A 26339-nucleotide genomic window follows, 5' to 3' on the forward strand; every position below is an offset into this window, starting at 1 on the left:
GGCTCTCTGCTGCTTCGGGACCGGGGGGAGAACTCAAAACTAATGGCCCTTCCTTTCTATCATGCCCGACCACCGCTTTCAATTTCAAATGCGGCCCAATGCCACTTGCAGCAGGAGGCTGCCTCTTGCTCTGAACCACACATAATCCTCCCAGGGGAACATATCCAGCCCCCAGGGCATTTCTCATCATCATGACTGTCAGTCGCATTCATTTTAATGTGGCCTGGATCCTTTGGCAGCCAGATGCATGCTGCTCTCTCTCTCCCAGTTTCCACATTAAAAAAAAAAAATCGGAGACCCTCCATGGGCCTCCCAGATCATCATCAGGCCACCTCTGCTCTGGGGCTTCCTTAAGCCCACCTACAGCAGGTAATTATTTTATAATTGTATTTGTTACTCTTATCTACATATATATGGATGCAGGAGTGTTCATCCATGAGTGTACAGTGTTATTCTGATAATCACCTTCATCCCTGTGATACTTATTGATTTTACTCTTTGTTTCAAACTAATCTAGTAGTTCTCCCATGTGCCATGTTGCTGTGTCAATATTGTGCATATTTTCATTAGACAAAAATCTTTGTCTCAATATCCACAATTAATGTTTGTATTGTAGTGATCCCAAATTTAATTTGTTCCACAAACAAAAGCATAAGATCTACTGACTAAATCTCGAAGTTGGTATTCACTCATCTAAAACTTAGATTGAGTTTCCAGATTGATTTGATTTTATTTTGTTCATTTAGTTCATTTTTGTTTGGTTTTTTTTGTTTAATAAAGTTGCATTGATCTATAAGCATAATGTAGGTCTTTCCAATTAGTTGCAGATTCGCCAGAGCAAATGACATAATGAATCATGAAATTTAAGTGCTGTGTTTTCAGCAACTGCCACACTAAATGCCAGCTAAAGGGCTTCTGTTCAAGATGTTAGAAACACTTAACATGCCAAGCTAAAAGAGTCATCACTTAAGATGGTCATAATATTTGTCAGAACTACTCCCCTGAAGCAGAAAGTTGTATCTTTCGAAACACGGATCATGCCATTTCAGCTTGGCAGTATAGTGGATTCAAAATTTCAAGATCATGTTGAGATAAGTATAGATTTTAATTGCAAATTTACAAAAAAAAATTGAACAATGTTTGAGCTTGTTCACAGGACATGATTACACTATACTGGGCATTGATGACCTATGGGCCACTGCAGAAGCTATTTGTGATGATATAAGCCCATAATATGAAGGTCCTATACAGTGCATTATTGCATGCATGATCCTGAGTGTTTCTATGTGTAAGTTATATATATTTAAAGTGGTGGAATTACTGTATTTGTTAGATTCTTGGATTTTTCTACTTGGGGACTATTTTCACTAGACACTAATAATGATGCCTTCTCCACTTGTTTTGCAGCCCTCCATAATTTTATATTTTATTGCTATTGGGGCTTGGCATTGATGAACATTGCACTGGTTGAATAGATCTGTTTACTTGGCAAAGTAATAAGGATGCGAGATTTCCCAGTCCTTGAAAACATCCTTGTAGTCAGTTACCATTTGTGTCATGTTCACCTTGTTGTCTTGTTCTCTCATGTTGACTTCACCAGGGTATGAGTTTTATTATATGAATTCCTGGATAAAGATTATATTTTACCCGGTTCATGTGTTTGTTCACTGATATTGGCTGACAGAAGTGTTTTTCTGATTGGAAGGTACAAATCAAAATTCCAGCTGGTATACTCTCCCTTGACATTCTGCTTATAGCACACTATGCCCTAGTGATGTGATGGTTGTGCCATCATATATTTTCAGTTTGGATTAGCTTGGCTTGACTTTAATGTTGCTTCTCCAGTTTGCATAATGATAGTCTTGGTAGCCCATCATATTCGCAGATGCACTACTGTCAATTCAGCTGTCAGTTTCTTGTTCTTGCCTGTGATTTGCTTGTTGCATTACAAGCTACAAGGGCAAAGTATTTTTTTTAACAAACCAATTTGAATTCTGTCCTTATATGTCATTGATCTCCTACATGGGCAGGATCTCATTGTCAGGGTGGCTACTTGGTTCATCATAGCTACTGTGATGTGTTTTTTCTTTTCCAGTCTTTATTTGCAAGCACTGGCATAGAGATGTTTATTCCTACAATTTCTATACGCTATGTCATAAGTTGTCCATTTACCATACTCTTATTGCCTCTCACAATAGCCACAGTTTCTCAGTGCAAAGTATGCTTTTCTCTAATTACGCTACATTGCTGCTTTCTGCATTTTGGCAAACCTCTGCCATTGTTTTTGCTTGCATATACTGTACTAGCAAAAAGTGCCCAGTATTGCTCAGGTAGTATGTTTTATAACAGCCTGTGTATATGTGTGTGCCTCTGCCTGTATTAGGGAGGGCCTGTGCTTCTCTGTGTGTCTGTGCACTTTTGCAAGCTTGTATGCACTTTTGTGAACTTGTGTGATCTTGCGTATGACTTTTTGTTATTGCATGCACTTGTGCATGCTTATGTGAGCTTGCATGTGCTTGCCTGTGCTTGTGTAAGCTTGTGTGCACCTATGTGTGTGTGTCTATGCCTGCTTATCCTTTTGCGTTGGATTGTGAGAGACAGGGTTTCGAAGACAGAGCAAATTAGCAAACATTACTCGCTCGGATTATCTGGGAATAACAGCCTGTGGGTTTCTTTGCTGTGTGTGTGGGGGGGGGGGGGGGGGGGGGGGGTATGTGCTTGTGTGTGTGTATTTCATTTGTTTATATATATGTGGTGTATGTATTTGGGGGATCCTATGTGTGTGTGTGTATGTGTGTGTATCTCTACCTGTGTGTGCCTGTGAGTATGTGCACTGGTGTGGGTGTCGTTGCCTGTGTCTGTACCTATGTGCCTATGGTATGTATGTGTGCTTGTGTGAGTTTTTGACAGTGCTTTACAGACCAAGCATATTGTTTTTGCACATTAAACCTTCCATTTTTCTGGGTGCTACCTGGTGGCCTCTCCCTATGGTACATTAGTATACAAGGAGACTAAATTGATGGTGGCTAAACTTAAACCTTCAAAAGGGCCCGTGTATTATTGTAAAATGTTCATATCTGAGGAATCCCTTACATATAATGGTAATGACAGTACTGAAAGTCCTATAAATTTATTAGCAAAGGTTGACAAGGATTCCAATAGGGACCCTCTGGTTGACACTATCGGCCTACTGCATATTGACAAGTGTTTTATGTATCTTCGGTAGTATGTATAACTCAGGTACCTTGGGTTTGTTTACTCTTTGATGCCTCTAATGTTTGATCCAAAATGGTATCTATCCTGATCTTTAAACCATTTCTTGAGTCAGCATCCAAGGTTCAATAAAAAGTGCCATCAGATAACTGTAGCAACTCTTCACATGCGACATCTCTGTCCATAATCACCACCACCCCACCCTTATCTGCCGGTTGCACTATGATCGAGGGATAATTCTGTAAATCCTTTAATGCAAAATATTCATCACATGATAAATCATGAAATTTAGGCAATCTGTGGCCAGACAGTGCCCAGATATCTCTTAATACTAATTCATAAAAAGTACGAATCATTGCATCTGTCAGCTCCGGCGGCACCCATTTTAAGGGGCATGAAATCAAGGACTTAATGGAATCAAACTCGGGAGTATTATCAAAGAACAGTTTAATATGCAATGTTCTTATGAACCTTTACAGGTCAGCCTCAACCTGAAAAATATCAATTTCGTTAGTTAGAACAAATGTTCAGCCCTTCTCGAGGTCACTCAAATGATGTTCTGAAAGAGTCTTCTTCAACAAATTAACCATGGCCGACTCTGAAACCGTTGAGAGAGCTTTGATGGTCATTCTTGTATTCAAGCATTGTTGACCACTGAAGTATCTTTGATAGAAACTCGGTCCATTCTGTTCTTCGTTTGAAACCTCACTCTTCGATCACGTCATTCCCCTAAAAGAGATTGCGGTCTCTCTCTAGACAATTCATGTTCACTCCTTGACCCATCCAAAAATGATGAAGAGTAAGAATCAAAAGCTACCTTGACTGGTTGACTATATCTTCCTGCAGGATTCATCCAAGGATAAATCCTACCTCATTTGTAGTCCATCTCATCCCTGGAGAACTTATGTTTGATTTTCTTTACTTCTTCCATGAAAGTTGCCATGTTCAATTGGAATTCTTTAAGAGCATTATCATATGTCTCAACAGGCATCTGTGACTTGACAGATTCCAATACTGAATCTACCTTTTAATCTGTTCATCTGCCATATATGCCTGTTTGATAATCAAGACTATCAAGTCAAAAGAACATTTTATTTATTTATTTATTTAGAGCTTTTCTATACCGGCATTCATGATACAATTACATCATGCTGGTTTACAAGTAACAGGGGGAGTGATAACCTTGAACATTTAACAAGTGGAAAGAAGTAAGAAAGTTACAATAAAACAGGGGAAGCAGGAACTGGGGGAAGAAGAAGAGAAGCAGGAGTAGTTTAACAGTAAGAAGAGGAAATAATTATTTACATAGTGCTGAAATGTATCTTAATGGTTGTTGCAGTCAGTCTGTTAGGTGAGTCAGTTAAGTTCGGGAAAGGCTTGTCTAAACAACCATGTATTAAGCCTTTTTCTAAATGTTAATAAGCATGGTTCCTGTCTGAGGTCAGGGGGAATGGCGTTCCATATAGATGGTCCCGCTGTAGAGAAGGCCCGTTCTCTGAAGGATAGATGGTGTGTAGCTTTGGCTTGGGGGACCTGTAGGGATCCTCTGTAGGCTTTTCTGATGGGTCTGGATGAGGAGTGTAGTCTGAGTGGGATTTGAAGGCTAAGAGGGGCTTGGGAATGGATGGTTTTATGGATGATGGTAATGGACTTGTGAAGAATTCTGAAATGTATTGATAGCCAGTGTAAATTTTTGAGAATGGGAGAGATGTGGTCTCTTCTTCTGGTGTTTGTCAGAATTCTGGCTGCTGCATTCTGGAGCATCTGAAGAGGTTTAATGGAGGAGGAAGGGAGGAAGGGAGACCCAGCAAGCTAGAGTTGCAGTAGTTTATCTTGGAGAAAATTACGGCTTGGAGGACCATTCTGAAGTCTTGAAGGAGTGGTTGAATTCTTTTTAGTACCTGCAGTTTATAGAAGCTGTCCTTGGTAGTGCGGTTAATGAATGTTTTTAAATTCAAACTGTTGTCGATTAATACTCCTAGGTCTCTTGCTTGGGTGACAAAGATGTTAGATGGTGCACTTTGTGTGGTATTACTGTTTTCTGGGGAGATGAGGAGGAGTTCAGTCTTCGCTGAGTTTAGTATCAGGTTTAAACTAGAGAGGAGAAGGTTAATCTCTCATCGGCAGATTTCCCAGTGCTCGAGTGTTTTTGTAATGGATTCTTTAATGGGGATCCATATTTGCATGTCGTCGGCATAAAGGAAGTGTTTTAGTTTAAGGTTAGTTAGCAGCTGGCAAAGTGGAATTAGGTATATGTTGAAGAGAGTGGGGGAAAGGGAGGAACCATGAGGAACTCCTAGTGATGAGTTGTAGCGAGGGGATTCTTTATTGTTGATTCTGACCTTGTAACCTCTGTTACTAAGGAAAGTTTTGAACCATGTAAATGCCATTCCTGTTATTCGATGTCCGCCAGTTGGTTAAGGGGCTAGAATGGTTGACGGTGTCGAAGGACGCAGACAGGTCGAGGAGAATTAGTAAAAAGGATTGTCCTTTGTCCAGGCCCATGATGAGATAGTCAGTCAGAGAAATGAGAAGGGTTTCTGTATTTAATGCCTTGCGGAACCCATATTGGGTGGGGTGCAGTATTTTATGATCTTCTAGGTAATTGGAAAGTTGCGAGTTAACTAGTTTTTCCATTATCTTGGCCTCAAAAGGAAGATTGGAAATAGGGCGGAAGTTGTTGGGATCTTTTGGATCCAAATTCGATTTCTTTAGGAGAGGTTTAAGAGATGCTAGTTTTAGGGCATCTGGGAAGATCCCCCGAGATAACGAACAGTTTATGATATCAGCCAAGGGTTTGGAAATGGTGTCAGGTACTAGCAGGAGTAGTTGAGTAAGGATTTGGTCAAATGGATGGGAGGAAGGTTTCATTTTCTTTAATATAGATTGGATCTCTGAAGCAGTGGTGGGTTCAAACAATTCAAGAGAGATTTTTTTGTTTAGGAGATGGTAGGAGCTAGTAGTAGAAGAGGGGCTAGGGGGCAGAAGAGTTAAGAGGTTGGAGATTTTGTTTTGGAAGAAAAGCACCAGTTCGTCGGCTTTGGATTGTGATTGGTCATTAGGGATCGTTGGGGCATTAGTTTGTGTTAGTTCGGATACGTAAGAAAATAATGCTTTAGCGTCGAAGATAAGATCGTGAATCTTGTGAGCGTAGAAATCCCTTTTTGACCTTAAGGTAGAGTTCTTGTAGTGATGGAGAGCAAATTTGTATGCGGATAGTGTGCTGGGGCAAGGGGCTTTGCGCCATTTGCTTTCTTTTTGTCTGAGGTTTTGTTTGAGTTTTGAGAGTTCATTAGTGAACCACATTTGTTCGTAATGCTATTACACTTATTAAATAAAAGATGTCATCATCAGAATACATTCATGGTTCCTTCGTTATCCGCAACCTGTGAGGAATCCTTTGTGCACGAACATATTCTATGAGCGTACTAGCATGCATATCTGTACTAGGGGTGTGCATTCGGATTGACCGCATTAGTAAAACGCAACTCATATTTTTTTTTTACTTAAAAAATTGATTCGACATAAACGATCGGATTTCCCACATATCGAACATAGATATGTTCGATATGTGGGAAATCGCGATTGTTGAGCCAAAATAAAAATATAAACCCCCTCACCCTCCTTAATCCCCCCCCCGACTTACCACAACTCCCTGGTGATGGAGCGAGGAGTGAGGACGCCATTTCTGCAATCCTTGGCGAGAAGCATGTGACGTCGGCGGCACGTCGAGTGACGCCGGCGTCACGTGATTCCCGGCTCGTTCGCGCCGGACGGCTCGTTCGGCCCAAAAAGAACTTTTGGCCAGCTTGGGGGGGTCAGGAGGCCCCCCCAAGCTGGCCAAAAGTTCTTTTTGGGCCAGCTTGGGGGGGAGGCCCAGCTTGGGTCAGGAGGCCCCCCCAAGCTGGCCAAAAGTTCTTTTTGGGCCGAACGAGCCGTCCGGCGCGAACGAGTCGGGAATCACGTGACGCCGGCGTCACTCGACGTGCCGCCGACGTCACATGCTTCTCGCCAAGGATTGCAGAAATGGCGTCCTCACTCCTCGCTCCATCACCAGGGAGTTGTGGTAAGTCGGGGGGGGGATTAAGGAGGGTGAGGGGGTTTAAATTTTTTTTTTGCACATATGTACATATACCCAACTCATTGGATTTTTTTTATGTCCATATTGGCCGCAAGTGGGACCCCCTTTCGGACATAAAAAATATGAACATAAAATTTTGCTCTGCACATCCCTAATCTGTACATGTGAATATTTGTAGTTTATGTGCAAAAATATGGACACTCTTCCAGTTGATTCATAACTGCACTTTTTTTTAAGACCTCGAAATTTGATTGACTCATTAGGCCTTCAGTTAGTGAGATAAGGACAATTCCATGATTGAATAAATATGCTATCCTTTCTAAACTCTCTGGTCATGATTGTTTTCCTGCCAACTTTCAAAAATCATAGGCTCCACTATGCAGCTGTTTGAGCATTTGAAAATAAATAGTACAAAGCAGGGAAAAGCGATAAACAAAATCTCCAAATTTTTCCAGTATCAATTTCTACCATCAGAATCATTGTTAAAAAATGGAAGTTATAGTATCTTATGTGGTTCTGGCCAAACAGTTCAGTTTTCATTTCATTAGTCCAAAACACTTTGTTCCAAAAAATGTCAGGTTATCAAGATTTTGTTTTGCATATTTTAGACAATAAAGTCAATATTCAAAACTAAACATTTAAATAGCTAACTTGAAATTGGATGGCTAACTTGGAGTTAGATGGTTACCTTGCCATTTAAATGGATAGCTTGTGAGTTATTCATATAAAAAGCTTTGAATATTGACCTTAATTACTTTTACTATTACTATTTATTCTATTTGATAGACCACCATTCCATACCATTAGTATCGTAGTAGTTTACAATTTAACATAAAAATGATGAGGTCATAGAAATGTTTCTTTCTGAAAACACTTCCAAGTTGATCATTGTTATATAAGTAATACTGTACTTGGACAACTACTACACTTTTTATCAAGTCATTTTCAGCGACTGTGGGTTCTCTTTTGTAGGTCTGATAAGTTTTTGGTAAGATCTACAGGAGATTTTTCTTGGACTTCCAGATCTTCCATTGACTTCAAAAGTTCCATGTAACTTTCATTTCTTAACAATGTTTCTGACAGTTGAACTTGCTATCTGGAAGCATTTTGAGATTTTATTTATAGCCTTCCCCTGCTTTAGTAACAGGCCGATACAGTACAGTGTGCTCCGACGGAGCACACAGTTAACCTGCCCTTGGACGCGCGTTTTCCCTTACCCCTTATTCAGTAAGGGGAGGAAAACGTGCGTCCAACCCGCGGCACCTAATAGCGCCCTCAACATTCAAATGCATGTTGATGGCCCTATTAGGTATGCCCGTGCGATATAGTAAGTAAAATGTGCAGCCAAGCCGCAAATTTTACTTTAAGAAATTAGCGCCTACCCAAAGGTAGGCGTTAGTTTCTAGGGATGTGCAGAGCAAAATTTTATGTTCATATTTTTTATGTCCGAAAGGGGGTCCCACTTGCGGCCAATATGGACATAAAAAAAATCCAATGAGTTGGGTATATGTACATATGTGCAAAAAAAAAAATTAAACCCCCTCACCCTCCTTAATCCCCCCCCCCAGACTTACCACAACTCCCTGGTGATCGAGCGAGGAGTGAGGACGTCATTTCTGCAATCCTTGGCGAGAAGCATGTGACGTCGGTGGCACGTCGAGTGACGCGGCGTCACGTGATTCCCGGCTCGTTCGCGCCGGACGGCTCGTTCGGCCCAAAAAGAACTTTTGGCCAGCTTGGGGGGGGCCTCCTGACCCCCCCAAGCTGGCCAAAAGTTCTTTTTGGGCCGAACGAGCCGTCCGGCGCGAACGAGCCGGGAATCACGTGGCGCCGCGTCACTCAGACGCGACGTCACGTGATTCCCGGCAAGTTTGCGCCGGACGGCTCGTTCGGCCCAAAAAGAACTTTTGGCCAGCTTGGGGGGGCCTCCTGACCCCCTCAAGCTGGCCAAAAGTTCTTTTTGGGCCGAACGAGCCGTCCGGCGCGAACTTGCCGGGAATCACGTGACGTCGGCGTCACGTGATTCCCGGCTGGTTCGCGCCGAACGAGCCGTCCGGCGCGAACTTGCCGGGAATCACGTGACGTCGCGTCTGAGTGACGCGGCGCCACGTGATTCCCGGCTCGTTCGCGCCGGATGGCTCGTTCGGCCCAAAAAGAACTTTTGGCCAGCTTGGGGGGGTCAGGAGGCCCCCCCCAAGCTGGCCAAAAGTTCTTTTTGGGCCGAACGAGCCGTCCGGCGCGAACGAGCCGGGAATCACGTGACGCCGGCGTCACTCGACGTGCCGCCGACGTCACATGCTTCTCGCCAAGGATTGCAGAAATGGCGTCCTCACTCCTCGCTCCATCACCAGGGAGTTGTGGTAAGTCGGGGGGGGGGGATTAAGGAGGGTGAGGGGGTTTATATTTTTATTTTGGCTCAACAATCGCGATTTCCCACATATCGAACATATCTATGTTCGATATGTGGGAAATCCGATCGTTTATGTCGAATCAATTTTTTAAGTAAAAAAAAAATATGAGTTGCGTTTTACTAATGCGGTCAATCCGAATGCACACCCCTATTAGTTTCTGCCAGCACCGGGAAAGTGCACAGAAAAGCAGAAAAACTGCTTTTCTGTGCACCCTCTGACTTAATATCATGGTGATATTCAGTCGGAGGTCCTGAAGAGTAAAAAAAGTTAAAAAAAAAAAAAGAAAAAAAATTTTAAATGGGCCAGCGGCTTTGGGCCAAAAACCGGATGCTCAATTTTGCCGGTGTTCGGTTTCCGAACCCGTGGCTGTCAGCGGGCTCGAGAACCAACGCCAGCAAAATTGAACGTTGGCTGTCAAACCCGCTGACAGCCGCCACTCCGGGTCAAAAGGAGACGCTAGGGATGAGCTAGTGTCCCTAACGCCTCCTTTTGCCCGTTTCTACCGCACCACCTAATTTAAATACTGTATCGTGCGCACAGGCGAGTGGCCTGTGCGCGTGCCAGGAGAGCGGGCGTTTGTCCGCTCTCCCATGGACTTTACTGAATCAGCCCGTGAGTGAATTATCTATCTTTATTTTAAAATGCTCAAAAACTGCTGCCTAAAGAAGAACAATCTCACCCTGAGAGCTTAGAAGCATCAATTATGAAATTGGCTCACCTTACTAATTGAAGGACTAACAAGTCAGTCAACTTTCTCAGCCTTATTAACAACTTTTTCAAACAAGTATCATAAACCTATCCCTAGCAGAAGGTATAATGCCAGCTATACTGAAAGTGGCAATCATAAAACCAATCCTTAAGAAAAAAAACAGTGACCCACTAATCCTGAATAACTACCGCCCAGTCTCAAACCTCCCCTTAATAGCTAAATTAATAGAGAAAACAGTACAGAAACAACTAGCTGAACACCTAGACAGTAATAGCATACTGTACCCATCACCGCAGTTTTCGCAAACACTACAGCACTGAGACATTACTTCTCTCACTAACAGATAACATTTTAAGAGGTTTTGATAGAAGTAAACATTACATCCTTATAATGTTAGACTTATCCTCAGACTTTGACACAGTAAACCATAAAATACTACTAAAAAGACTAGAAGAAATTGGATTACATGACAAAACAATAAATTGGTTCAACTCATACCTAAGTAATAGGTTCTTTCAAGTCCAGATAAAAAACGTATTATCAGAAAAAGTAAAACTCGAAACAGGAGTACCTCAGGGTTCAGCCCTGTCTGCTACCCTCTTTAACATATACATGCTGCCCTTGTGCCATCTTCTGGCAGACCTGGGAATCATACATTACATTTATGCAGACGATATTCAATTAATTCTACCAATCAATGACACAATTGAAAAAACAGTAAATCTAGCAAACATGTACTTAAACATAATAAAACTACTAAACCAAATGGAACTAGTGATTAACATTGACAAAACTGAATTCCTGCGCTTAAAGCGAAAACATATTGAAATCATTCAAACCCCGATAACACTAAGAAATAACCAGAAAATTGATCTAGCTGAAAAAGTGAGGAATCTTGGAGTAATAATGGACTCAGTAATCAACTTAAAACAACACATATCTCTAAAAGTAAGGGAAGGATACGCAAAACTTATGATCCTCAGAAGATTAAAACCATTACTTACACCTGCCCACTTCAGAACAGTGCTGCAAGCACTAGTTTTTTTCCAGCACCGACTACTTGCAATGCACTTTTACTAGGACTCCCGAATACAATGCTAAGACCGCTCCAAATACTACAAAATACTGCAGCCAGAATACTGACTGGAAAAAGAAGGAGGGACCATATAACTGAAACTCTAGCAGACTTACATTGGTTACCCATTGAATACAGGATAAAATACAAAGCCTTATGTACCATACATAAACTAATGTATGATAAAGAAGCAGACTGGCTAAACACAGCATTACAAGTACACTTCCCACAAAGAAACCTTCACTCAGCAAACAAAGCACTGCAGTGCTAACCATTCCTTCAGTAAAATCAGCAAAACTAACTCAGGTGAGAGAAAGAGCCCAATATTGGCAGGGCCCATACTATGGAACACGATGCCTCCTGAAATCAGATTACAGAGTGATCTAAAAACGTTTAAGAAAAATGTAAAAACATGGCTCTTTAAACAAGCCTTTCCTAAAGAGACCGGAGGATAGAGAAAGTACAAGAACATGCAGAAGAGCATGAACACAACGCTACTCTCATAAAGTGCATGATAATACATTATTCAATCTTACAACTAAAGTAAAACTACAAATGAAGAGAAACTTACTAGTACACCCGGACAAGACCAATATTACTCAAATATTGACTTTTATTTATGAAAATTGTAACCGAACCTTATTGGCACTGTTAGAATGTACTATAAGTCACATTTACCTACCTTAATTTATGTGCCTATTTGTAAACCGTTGCGATGGTATATAACTTAGCGATGTTATAGAAATGTTATTAATTAATTAATTAACCAATTATTTAATTAATTAATTGAATAGACTAGAAGGGTATCCAAACTTTGCACATGCTATATTTACTGTTTCATTATTTTCAATCTGTTAAAATCAGCAAATAAATATTAATTTTGTATTAAAAATTTCAGAAAGTTGTGCTTAACTTTGTACTTAAAGAAACTGGCCACTCAATCTTTGCTACATTCAAACTAGAACAAAAAATACTTTCAAGGATTATTAAAAAAAAACCCAACTTCAATCACTTTTCAGAAAGTTCACTTCAATTTTTACTGCATGGTTAAAGCAAAGAATTAAAAAAAAAATGTGCATCCAGACTATTATCCTTTGATTTATAAAATTTCTCTTTAATAGATCATACTGTTCTTTATATAAGCCACTTCTTTTTATATTTCTTCTGCTATTGATCGCATGCCATAATCTCAAACTAACATGAACAGATACACATTATAATTTGAAATAAAACTGGATGCTAGTATTGTCTGTGGTTTTTCAATAGACAGCAAAAATTAGTCTTGCAGTGTTTGTCTACCAGCATTTTTTGAGGTCAATATTCAAAGTGGGCCAGATTTTCAAAGGGGTACGCGCGTAAGATAGGGATGTGCAGAGGGACGCCATACGTTGCATTCGTGATTCGGATTCGTCGGGGAGCAGACGTTGCATTCGGCCCAGCGGGGAGTCCGGGAGCCATCCCCTGCACTCTCACACCCTCGGTGCCGGTTTCATCATGGCGCCGATAGCCTTTGTCATAGGGGCTACCGGTGCCATTGGTCAGCCCCGTCACATGGTCATTGGCGCCATCTTGTGCTCCAACCATGTGACAGGGGCTGACCAATGGCACCGGTAGCCCCTGTGACATAATATGGGCAAAGGCTATCGGCGCCATTTTGAGTACTGGCATCGGACGGCTGGCATGCAGGAGGTCGCTCCGGGACTCCCATTGGACCCCCAGGGACTTTTGGCCAGCTTGGGGGGGCCTTCTGACCCCCACAAGACTTGCCAAAAGTCCAACGGGGGTCCGGGAGCGACTTCCTGCATGCCGGCTGTCTGATGGTCTGCTGCCAGTATTCAAAATGGCGCCGATCGCCTTTGCCCTCATTATGTCACAGGGGCCGACCGTCGGTACCTGTGACATAGTGAGGGCAAAGGCGATCGGTGCCATTTTGAGTACTGGCACCAGACAGCTGGCGTGCAGGAGGTAGCCAGAAACATCACTTATCCAGCTAACTTTTAGCCAGCCAATTTGTGGGCAGGCAGTAGGCGGATCTGGGCGACACTACATAACCTATTGACTTAACTGGATAAGTAGCGATATTTTTTTTAGCCAGTTAAGTTAATTGGATAAGTTAGATCAGCCATAAAGCAATAGCCATGCTACTGAATATCCCTTGTAAATTACCCAGATAAGTCATATCCAGCTGTTACTTACCCAACCAGCATTCAATACTGATCTCTATTTCTCTATGGTACATGTTGAACTGGGATAAAAAATGATTTGACAGTATATAACTAAAGATATAGGGCTTTATTTTCTAAGGCTATCACACGATAGCTAGAAATCGTAGCGCAAGCCTGCGAAGGGGACATCGGGCGGAGTTGGCCCCGGAAGAGGAGGAGTCGGGGTGTCACTGGGGTCGGCTCCACCAAGACGGCTCGCGCCGAATAACTACACCTTTTATGGTGTAGTTATTTGGTGCGTCGCCGGCAGCGATCACACCGCGGTTGTGCGATCACTGCTGGCTAGCGCAGGGCCACCCCCCCCGTTTCGCCACCCCGCCCCCTGTTACTGCCGGATTTTCTAAGTTCTGCGAACTTAGAAAATCCACCCCATAGTTACTGTAGTGAAATCCCCTGAATAGAAAATAAGATAGCATTATTAGATTTTTTTTTTTTAAATGAACTAAGTCCACAGACCAGATGCATTCTTACAATGTAGTATTTCCACTCCAGATAGGATGTGCCAAGAGCAATGAGTGAATACCATGAGCCATTTCTTATGAAAATGCTAAAGCAGAATACATTGCTAATGTGCAGAAATACTTGGAAGTTATTTGAATAATTAGAAATAATTAGAAGGATGGCAGATGGCAAGAAAAAAGTGATACCAGTTCATGAGCAATGTGAATATTTCTGGAGTGCAGTTTTACTCATTTTCTTGCCCTATATTTTCTGAAACAAAAATCATATTCATTAATAATTTAGTCTGCTGTCTAGAAAAATGTGTATTTATTAAGGAGAAACTATCATATCATATCATATGATACTATCCTAGTGAATCACTGTTGCATAGCTGATTATAATTTTTCTTTTTAATATTGGTTTACATATACAGACTCCATGAGCTGAATGGTTCTTTCCTACTATCAAATAATCTGTTTCAATGTTTCTTTTGCATCTTTAAAATATAAACCTGTGATTATGGCCTTAAAGTAGATCCAGTAGGTTCACAGATCAAATAAATGCTGAAGTTAATGAGAAGCACAATTTATTTTTATATTGCAACCTCAATTTATGTGATTATATATATATATATAATATATATATTAGTCTCTGCTCAAGTATAATATACAAGCCGTTAAGCCCGTTAAAACGGGCTACATCCCTCTGTCTCTCACCTCCCCCTCATTCTCTCTCCCCTCACTCTTCACCACCTCCTCCCCCCCTCCCTCACCCACTCCTCCCTCCCTCCCACTCAGTCTCACTCACTCCCTCCCTCTCTCTCCCTCTCTCTCGCTCAGTCCCACTCACTCCCTCTCACTCAGTCCCACTCCCTCCCTCCCAGTCCCCCCCTCCCTTTCACTCAGTCCCACTCTCCCTGCCCCCTCTCACTCACTCAGTCCCACTCTCCCTCCCCCCCTCTCACTCACTCAGTCCCACTCACTCCCTCTCCCTCAGTCCCCCCTCACTCACTCCCTCCCACCCATTCTCTCTCTCCGTCCCTCCCACTCAGTCCCTCCCACCCACTCTCTCTCTCCATCCCTCCCTCCCACTCAGTCCGTCCCTCCCTCCCTCGCTACTGGCCGCTACCGCCGCCGCCCGCTGCCGCCACCGCCGCCCGCTACCGCCACCGCCACCGCCCGCTGCCGCTACCGCCGCCCGCTACCGCCACCGCCGCCGCCAATTTTTTTTTATTTTTTTTACGCACGGCTCTGACCAACGTGCTGGCCCGCACATGCGCGGTAGAGCTGCTCTCTACTGCGCATTTGCGGGCCGTCGGTCAGAGCCCATTTATAAGGTAGATAAATAATTATATATTAGTCTCTGCTCAAGTACGTTTGATATCCTATATGCCTAGGGACTTAATCATGAGAGAAAGAAAGAACAAATATATTCCTAAAATGTGTTCTTTATTTCTCTCATGGTTAAGTCCCTAGGCATATAGGATATCAAACGTACTTGAGCAGAGACTAATGGGTGTAGAAATATATATATGCATTCATTAACAAGGTCCACTTATGGACAGATGAATACCATTAATGTGGCCAATCATAACAGGCACTTCCGGCATGTAATAAACCTTCGTTTTGCCTTATACTTAATCATCAGCCAGAAACTCTTGTTTTTTCGTGATAAATTGCAAAAAGAAAGATTGTCTTTTTCTGTCATCTATTATGAGGGCTATTTTCCAAGAGCTTAAGAACTTAACTTTGGGATTTAGACTCTTTTTAAAAAATTTACTAGGGCTGAGTTTCTAAATTAAGGTGCCTAATTTCACTAGACTGCTAAATTTAAGACACTAAAAAGTGAGTAGAGGGATGTGCATTTGTTTAAAATAAAAGGGCATCCTGAAATTAACGGGGTCTAATTTGTTTCTTTTAGGAGTCCCCAAAACAAATGGAGAAGAACTTCAAAATTAAACAAATCCCATTTGTTTCATTCTTTTAGAAATTAATCATTTCTATGCGCCATTAAAGTCAATGGCCCCATAATTATGAGATCAACAGGTATACAGATAGGAACTGATATAAAGCAGCCAGCCAGCAGACATGGGTAGGATGGACATGTTGTCAAGGAGACAACAGAGATAACCTACTGCAGTGAAACATTTTTCCACCAATGTTGAAGACAGCATGTCTGAGATTTGCTGTGCATTTCTTCTGAAGGGATTGTCTGAGAAAGCAGCTTTTTGAGCTCTCTCTTTGTTACATTTCCCAAACAACTTTTTGGCTGCTTCCCATTTTAGACTGTCACTTGTGCCAGTCAGCAGAGACAGGCAGCCACTGCTGCAGAAGCTCTGAGTCAGTTGTGGCAGTTTGTTCTCTCCCTTTGGTGACAGTGGAAGCAGTGTGGGAGAGTTGCTTGCAGCACTGCTATTGGTTTTGTCTCTGGCTGGCAGTGTGGTAAATGGGCACTAGTTGAGCACTGAGCACAGTGCAGAGTGAAGCATACCCAGATGTGTTATGGAGTTTGACACTAAGCTCAGCAGTGACAGAACTAATACACACTATGGGCCTCATTTTCCAATATCACAGTAGTAACGCATGAGGGGGCGTGTCCTATGCAAATAAGGCATTTTTCATGCAGTGGGGAAACATCGCCGCATGTGATGTTTTCGCCATTCGCGGAACTGGAGTCGCGGTGCATGATGTTTTTGCGAAAGTGTCCAGCCAGGAGTATTGCGGTCCACGATATTCCCAGATAGCCCGTTTCAGTATCCTCCAGGTGAGAAAGAGAGAGAGAGACTGACTGACTTGCTATAATGTCTATGCCCTAGACAGGTATTTGTATCCCTATGGGAGGCCCACCTAGTAACTCGAGGTGGGGATTAGGTAAGAATGTAGGGGGTTGGGGCCACTTTCACATTCCACGTGAGATGTACGAACAGAACAGTGGTCTCTTGTGAAGATTTGAAGGCCTTCGGAGTGAGGAAGCTCACGCCAAGATGAGATTTGGACAACGTTCTCTCCACCTAGCCTGATGGACACTCTACCTGGGCAACAACAAGCTAGGTGGAGAGAACGTTGCCCAAATCTCTTCTTGGAGTGAGTTTCCTCACTCCGACGGCCAGCAAATCTTCACTAGAGACCACTGTTCTTTCTGTAGGTCTCACGGTGAATGTGAAAGTGGCCCACAACCCCCTACGCTCATACCTAATCCCCACCTCGAGTTACTAGGTGGGCCTGCCATAGGGATACAAATGCCTGTCTAGGGCATAGACATTATAGCAAGTCTCTCTCTCTCTCTCTCTCTCTCTCTCTCTCTCTCTCTCTCTCTCTCTCTCTCTCTCTCTCTCTCTCTCTCTCTCTCTCTCTCTCTCTCACTCTCACACACACACACACATATATATATATATGCTGGAGCCTGAAAATAGGCTGTCTGGAAATGTTGTGCACTGTGATAAACCTTTACTTCCCTCTAGCGCAGTATGTGATGCAAATGAAAGGCTGTTAGCGTGATTTGCGAATTTATCGCGTGGTAAACTCCTTGGAAAATGAGGCCCTATGTGACACTCAGTGCAATATTGTCTCTCTCACACACATTGGTGAGGCAGTCAGTTATGGTACCACTGAGAAATATTAAATCATTTTAATATCAAAACCCCAATGATAAATCAATCATGTCAGGGATAAGGAAAGACAGAGCAGGTAAAGAAAATGTTTCCAAAAATATCAAAGATGGCAGTGCCAACAACAACCAATAGTCCTGCACCTAGGTTGAAGCAGGATTTCTTCAAGACTAATAATGCAGAAGCCAGCTCTATCCTGAAGAAACTGACCTATAGAGATTGTTGCATTTGGTGGTTCACGGGGGTCCCCCATGAATTGATGTACGTACCTCCTACCCTGAGCCTCCAGCAGAGACTCCTGATGCTGAATGTTACGACCATGGCGGCTATGCAGCCGCTTCACCACCAGAGGTCCCCTACGAGCATGTTCTTCTGGCTGGCCCACTCCTTCCTTCCTGTCTACTCTATACCCCAGACTTTCCTTTATAATCCTGTCTAGCAGTTCCATCAGTGCTTCAGCATCGAGCTCGCCTGGGCTCCCTGCTCTAGCCTTCCGTGCTTGCTGTATCTGGCCTACGGGCCTTCTGACCTGCCTTGCTATTGTGTATCTGGCCTACGGGCCTTCTGACCTGGCTTGCCTTGCTATTGGGTGTCTGGCCTACGGGCCTTCTGTGTGTGTGTGGCCTACGGGCCTTCTGACCTGCCTTGCCTTGCTATTGTGTGTCTGGCCTATGGGCCTTCTGTGTGTGTGTGTGTGGCCTACGGGCCTTCTGACCTGCCTTACCTTGCTTACTGTGTGTGTGGCCTACGGCCCCCTGCCTACTGTGTGTGTGTGGCCTACGGGTCCTCTGCCTACTGTGTGTGCGTGGCCTTCGGGTCCTCTGCCTACTGTGTGTGTGTGGCCTACGGGCCCTCTGCCTACTGTGTGTGTGTGTGGCCTACGGGCCCTCTGCCTACTTTGTGTGTGTGTGGCCTACGGGCCCTCTGCCTACTGTGTGTGTGTGTGTGGCCTACGGACCTCTGCCTATTGTGTGTGTGTGGCCTACGGGCCCTCTGCCTGCAGTCTGTGGCCTACGGGCTCTCTGCCTGCTGTCTGTGGCCTACGGGCTTTCTGCCTGCTGTGTGTGTGTGTGGCCTATGGCTCCTTAGTCTGTGTGTCTGTAGCCTTCAGCCTTTGCCCCGCTCTGCTGCCTTCGGGCTTATGTGTTTCATGTTCAATGTTAGTACTGTCCTGGTTTGTCTGTTCAGTTCTCTGTCAGTCTTGTTTCCTCAAACCAGTCACTTATACCTCCAGCCATTATCACTCTTACCTGCACGCTTCCTGAATTCATCCTTACCAGCACCCAGTTCCAGTTTCCTGTACACCTTTACCTACATTCACGCTCACACATACCTCCATGCTGTTCCAGTATTCAAGTTCACCCTTACCTTCATGCATCTGGTATCAGGTATCTCCAGCCAGTATTAGACTCAGTCTGCCTATTCCACCTTCCCACTTGCCCATAGGGTTCACTCATTCCTGCCTGCACCAGCCAGCATCTAGACTCTTCTGCAGTCCTGCCTTTCTCCACCCTGAGACACCCCTGTTAGTGGTGTTCACGACTCCTAACCGGAGCCCATTCGTAACACTGAACAGAACTTCTCAGGCAGAAGCACAAAAGGTCACCATGCTAGAGCGGGCCTGATACAGTGCCAGGCAAGATGCCACTAGCCTCCAAACATAGCTGCCTCTAGGCACGTGCAAACCCGATCAGCTCCAATTTAAAAGGCCTGTGTGGCGCCCTCAGATGATGTCACAAGCTTGGACCTTTAAAAGGCCCAGGAATCCTGGCCTCATCAAAAGGTCACCTACCTCTGTGTAATGTGAGTTGCCTCAGCGTTCCTCCTACATTATCTGCAATTCTTTGTCTTTGTTGTCTTCAATCTCTGGTCTTCATTGTCTTCAGTTCCTGGTCATTGCCGATTCTTCAGTTCTTCATGTCTTCAGTTCCTTGCCTCTTGTTTTGCTCCTTGTCCTTCTGCTCTGCTCACCCATACCTCTTTCCCTTGGATGGATCTCCAGCTTTTGACCTTGGTTTGCTTCCTGGTCTTCCCATGATTGTCACCTGCCATTGACCACTGCCTGTCTACTGGACATTCTGGTATGCTGCCTGCCCTGATCCTGGCCTGCCTTCAACTTCATCTGCTTGTCCTTGCCTCATCTACAGATCTTCTGTGCATCTGAAGAAGCCCCCACCTAAGACTTTATGGCCCTTGCATCCAAGGGCTTAACCTATGGAGAACACGGGCTGGTATAGGCAAAGCTCCAGCTGGGCCTCTGCCTCATGACTTTGCCAACTGATGGTGGGGACCTGCAGGGCTCCTTCCTGTAGGTTATGCCAACTTCACCTCAGTCCAAGGGTCTAAAACCTTCAACAGAGATGAACATATGCCACTGCAAATTGCAGATGACACTGAACATGTTTCACGACATTTTGTTTTGGAAAAGAGGGAAAAGATTACTGATTTTTTGCAGGCAGAAAGTAGCAGCAAGATGAAAGGGATAGAACAGGAATGCTCAAAAATAGCAGCACACTTTACTCACTAGAGATGATGCTGTGAAGGCAATATTTTCACCCACTGATTCCAAAGATGGGTCTCTTCTTAGCTTGTCTGAATCAAAGGATTTTGAAGGGATACTAGATGAGGAAAATTTGGGAGGAGTATACAAATAGTATTTTATCATCATCCGGTTGCGCCGGGCCTGAAGACACATACCATAGAAATATACAAAGAGAGACACAGGCAGACAGATCACATCACACAAAGAGACATGGACCACATACACAGACCAAAACACCAACACACACAGAAGAACATTCTTTTTCATATGGTGCATGGTTGGGCTCTGGAGTTCATTGCTGGAGGATTTGGTTGCGGCTCTTAGTATGGCTGGGTTTAAAAAAGGTTTGGATAAGTTCCTAGAGGTTAAATCTATAAACTGATATGATGATAATTAATAAGCAATAGTAGCTTGTGATTTATTTATGTTCGGGTACTTGCCAGGTACTTGTGTCTTGGATTGGCCACTGTTGGAAACAGGATATTCGGCTTGATGGACCCTTGATCTGACCCAGTATGGAATTTCTTATGTTCTTATGAGATAGAGCAAAATGAGTATAGTGATAAAGAGCAGACAGCATAGATAGAAAGTGTGACTGATGCCCTTGGTATCATTCCTCAATCTACCTCAGCTGCAGTGTCAGTATCCTCTGCCAAAGATGTAGGGAAGAGATCGCAGAAGAAATCCATGATCTGGAGGCTCTTCAAAATCACGAAGGACACATGTTTTGCAAAATGTAATCACTGTGCAAAGGATGTCAGTTGAGGAAAGCAAATGGGGCACCTGACAAACACTGCAGAAGCAGCGCCCACTAGTAATGGCTTCTGAGGAGGATGGAAGTACTAGTAGTAGCAATGGTACCCTATAGTACCCCTTTTCTGAGTCAAGGGAAAGTGATGGAAAATAGGAAGAGTGTTCCCCAAGTTGATCCCATGCCCTCAACCCCTTCCAACAATCAGGTGGCAGACCATCAGACCCTACTAAGCATCAGAATCAACAATCTACCATAGAGGAAATGGTGTGGAGTTCAATAGCATTATCCTGGGGAGATGACATGATTGAGGACTTGCTGCCTCAAGTCTAGCTGCTATATCCCTAATTTCACTATAGAGGACTTGTTGATACATACCTACCTGCCATGCCCCTAGTACCACCATGAGGTCTTGCTGGCACATGCCTACCTGCCATGCCCCTAATACCACCATGAGGTCTTGCTGGCACATGCCTACATGCCATGCCTCTTACACCATCATAGGGGATTTGCCTGTACATTGCTATCTGCCATATCTCTAATAGCATAATGGAGAACTTGCTGGTACGTGCCAACCTGCCATACCCCTAATTACACCATAGGGAAATTTCTAGCACAGGCCTACTTGTCACGTTCCTTATATCAACACAGTGCTCTGTCTGTTACCTTTATATTTTCCTGCTATGCCCCTTATTTCAACACAGGGGTCTGACTGTAACCACTCTGCCTATCCTTATACCACCACAGAGATCTTGGTGCTAATGTTCCACCTAGCTGCTATGTCTGTCTAATATATCTGAGCTTGGGATGTTTGGTACCCCCATGTTGTTTGTGGTTGTTTCTTTCTTTGTTGTACTGTGGTGTCTGCTTTTTCCCAGAAAAAAAAAATGAAAACTTTAGAAAAACAATTTTTCCTCCTCTCCACCTATTTTACAGTTTTTTTGTTTTGTTCTAATCCTTCTACAATGATCCTGTCTGTTTGTTGATTGTACTGGGGAGGATTGTCCATAAAAGCCCTCAATCTTAAGGAAGAAATACAGGCAGAAAATGGAGATTAACCATTTTACATGTTCTGTGTGATAAAAGTATTAGGCAGAGAGAACTCATGAAAAACCAGAAAATCAGGAAATATAAAAGCCAGAGAACTGATACAGAATATGGAAAAAAGTTTCTAAATATAACAACCCTCTCAACTTACCATAAAACCAAACCACCCTCATTAGAGTATCCATTTACATGCTATGAGTGTGTTAAAGGTATCAGTAAGGCAGATAGAACTCATGCAATACCCCTAGAGGACTTGCTGCCTGATGCCTGCCTGCTACACCATTTCCTAATTCTGTGCATGAGGGTTTTAGTACTTCCATGTTGTTTGCTGTTTGTTTCTTAGTTCTACATGGGGTGTTTGTATTTCCCAGAAAAAAAAAGTAAAAAGTCTTCTTTTTCTCCACCTATTTTGTGGTTATTTGTTTTGTTCTAACCGTTCTACAATGATCCCAGCCTGGGTCTCCTACATTATTTGTTTGTTGGTTCCACTAGGGTATTTTGTCCACAGAACAATGTGGAAAAAGATAAAATAAACAAGTTTCTCCTACTATGGACTTGCTGCCTCATACCTACCCACCCAGTTGCCATACCACCATAGAGTACTTATCTTCTAGTCTTGCTTCATCTTCTAGTCTTGCTTCATCCAGCTTTGCTTGACCTCCTTCCTGGACCTGACCATATATGCCTGCCACCTGGACCTGATCTCTAGCCTGGATCCAACTACTCTTGATTGCTGCCTGCCCTGACCTAGGCTCTCCTCTATCTCTGTAAGCCCACTGTATACCTTGACTCTAGTGTGTCTCTGGACTTTAGCCATCACTGCTGCCCTAGGAAACCACCTAAGTCCTGCAAGCCACCAGAATCCAAGGGCCCACCCTGTAGAGGAGGCAGCTGGTAAAGTTGAAACTTCAGACTATCCTGCTATAGGGTACATTCAACAGCTGGTGGCATGGGCCTCTAGGGAAAAGCTGGATGAGGCAAGGCTGGAAGACAATGCAAGGACCATCTCATACCGCCCTCCCTTTGATAGCGAAACACTGCAACAAAATCTCCAAGATGAACTCAAGAACATTGACTTAACAAACTCAGAAACAGCTACAACCTCATGGCTCAACATTACCAAAGCTGTAGCTGATAAAATAAACCCTACCATCATAAAATCAATAAAAAAACCAAAACACCACAATCAATGATACAACGACAGCATAAGATCAGCCAAACGTGAACTCAGGAAAAAGGAGAGATCTTGGCGTAAGAACAAAACTGATCCATTACTCAATGCATACCGATCCCAATTAGCAAATTACAAAAAACGTATCCATAATGCAAAGAAAGACTTCTACTTGACCAAAATAAATAAATACCAACAGAACCCCAGAATGCTTTGCACCATTGTACAAAACCTCACCAAATCACCAAATCAAATAAGAATACCTTCCAGCACAAATAAAAGCAATGATTTTGCGGATTACTTCATGGATAAAATCAAAAAACTAATAAACAACTCCAACAACAGCACCAACAAACTTGCCCAAACCCCAGTTTCGTCTCTGAAAATAACAACTTGGCAGAACTTCGACCCCGCCTCCTCACTGGAAATCCAAAAAATAATTTAAAAAATGAATCCAGCAAACCATCACATCGATAGCATCCCAATACAAACTATTAAACTGATCGACAACCCAATAACCAAAACAATAACGGACATAGTTAACCTCTCCCTCACCGAAGGGAAATACCTTGATTACTTAAAATCAGCAATCATTAAACCATTAATAAAAAAGAACAACCTAGGCCCAGAGAATATTCAGAACTACAGACCCATATCAAACTTACCTTTCATTGCAAAAATCATAGGAAAAAATTGTCCACTCCCAGCTCTCTGACTACATTGAAATGAACAGGTACACTAAAATAGTGCAGTGCCTCCGTCTATATCGAAGATAAAGTATACAATCAGAGGTCCTATACGCAGTACTATATTCGACAAATAAATCTTTTTTATTAAACACATTCAATATAAATCATCCTCCTCTAATACATAGGAACTCCTAGCTAGACAATAATTAATAAAAACCGCTCAAGACTCAAGAAAGTTAAGGTTACAAAATGTGAACTTGTTTGAATTGACAAAATTGTTTCACTTGTGTACTGTTTTAGGAGTTCCTGCTAGGCGTGGGAAGGCACTTTAAGGAGTAGGGTTACAAGAAGAACTAGGGTGATTATTATAAGTATGGTGATCGGGAGGTGCAATAATCAACTTCAACGTGATTAACTAATGCGTTCATGAATACATCCCTGAGGAAGTCTGCTACGGCGGACGAAACGAGATCGTCGTCGGGTGATTGAACATATAAATAGACATTTAATATTCCATGCGTTATATACTGAGAGGGAGTGCGCTGTATATTAGGGATGTGAATCGTTTTAGGACGATTAAAATTATCGTCCGATAATTTTAATATCGTCTTAAACCGTTATGGAACACAATACAATACAGATTCTAACGATTTATCGTTATAAATCGTTAGAATCGTGAGCCGGCACACTAAAACCCCCTAAAACCCACCCCCGACCCTTTAAATTAAATCCCCCACCCTCCCGAACCCCCCCCAAATAACTTAAATAACCTGCGGGTCCAGCGGCGGTCCGGAACGGCAGCGGTCCGGAACGGGCTCCTGCTCCTGCATCTTGTCATCTTCGGCCGGCGCCATTTTCCAAAATGGCGCCGAAAAATGGCGGCGGCCATAGACGAAAAAGATTGGACGGCAGGAGGTCCTTCCGGACCCCCGCTGGACTTTTGGCAAGTCTCGTGGGGTCAGGAGGCCCCCCACAAGCTGGCCAAAAGTTCCTGGAGGTCCAGCGGGGGTCAGGGAGCGATTTCCCGCCGTGAATCGTTTTCGTACGGAAAATGGCGCCGGAACCCTCGCTGCACGACCTCCTGCAGTCGATCTCCTGCCGGCGCCATTTTCCGTACGGAAAATGGCGCCGGCCATACGCGTATGGCCGGCGCCATTTTCCGTACGAAAACGATTCGCGGCGGGAAATCGCTCCCTGACCCCCGCTGGACCTCCAGGAACTTTTGGCCAGCTTGTGGGGGGCCTCCTGACCCCCACGAGACTTGCCAAAAGTCCAGCGGGGGTCCGGAAGGACCTCCTGCCATCCAATCTTTTTCGTCTATGGCCGCCGCCATTTTTCGGCGCCATTTTGGAAAATGGCGCCGGCCGAAGACGACAAGATGCAGGAGCAGGAGCCCGTTCCGGACCGCTGCCGTTCCGGACCGCCGCTGGACCCGCAGGTTATTTAAGTTATTTGGGGGGGGGTTCGGGAGGGTGGGGGATTTAATTTAAAGGGTCGGGGTGGGTTTTAGGGGGTTTTAATGTGCCGGTTTTTCGATTTTTCGATTTTTTAACGATTTTTCACGATTTTTCACGATATTTTACCCCCCCAAACGGCAACAATACGATTCCCTCCCCCTCCCAGCCGAAATCGATCGTTAAGACGATCGAGGACACGATTCACATCCCTACTGTATATTATGTGAAATGTTCATAAGATATTTGTCGACATATTAATCATGTTGGGGTATTTTATAAGTTAGAGAATGGTATGTGTGTGGAAAGTATGATTGGGGGTAATGAATGAGTGAGCGGTTTTTATTAATTATTGTCTAGCTAGGAGTTCCTATGTATTAGAGGAGGATGATTTATATTGAATGTGTTTAATAAAAAAGATTTATTTGTAGAATATAGTACTGCGTATAGGACCTCTGATTGTATACTTTATCTTACATTGAAATGAACAACATATTTCACCCCTCACAATTTGGATTCAGGAAAAACTTAAGCACGGAATCATTACTCCTGTCATTAAATGACACAGTGCTTCGAGGTTTCAGCAAACGAATAACATATTAATATGTTATTCGTTTGCCGAAACCTCGAAGCACTGTGTCATTTAATGACACAGAGGCCCATGCCACCAGCTGGATCTATCAGCCGCCTTCGACACAGTCAACCATTCCATCTTACTCGACAGACTATCTGAAATAGGAGCAACAGGCACTATACTAAAATGGTTCTCCTCCTATTTATCACAAAGAGGTTTCCAAGTAATATTCAACAACAACCTATCGAATAAAGTAAACCTAAACACAGGAGTCCCACAAGGATCTGCCCTGTCAGCAACACTCTTCAACATCTATCTTCTACCAATTTGTCACACACTGGACCGCCTA

The sequence above is a fragment of the Rhinatrema bivittatum genome, chromosome 2 (assembly GCF_901001135.1).
Source record: "Rhinatrema bivittatum chromosome 2, aRhiBiv1.1, whole genome shotgun sequence".
NCBI lineage: Eukaryota > Metazoa > Chordata > Amphibia > Gymnophiona > Rhinatrematidae > Rhinatrema > Rhinatrema bivittatum.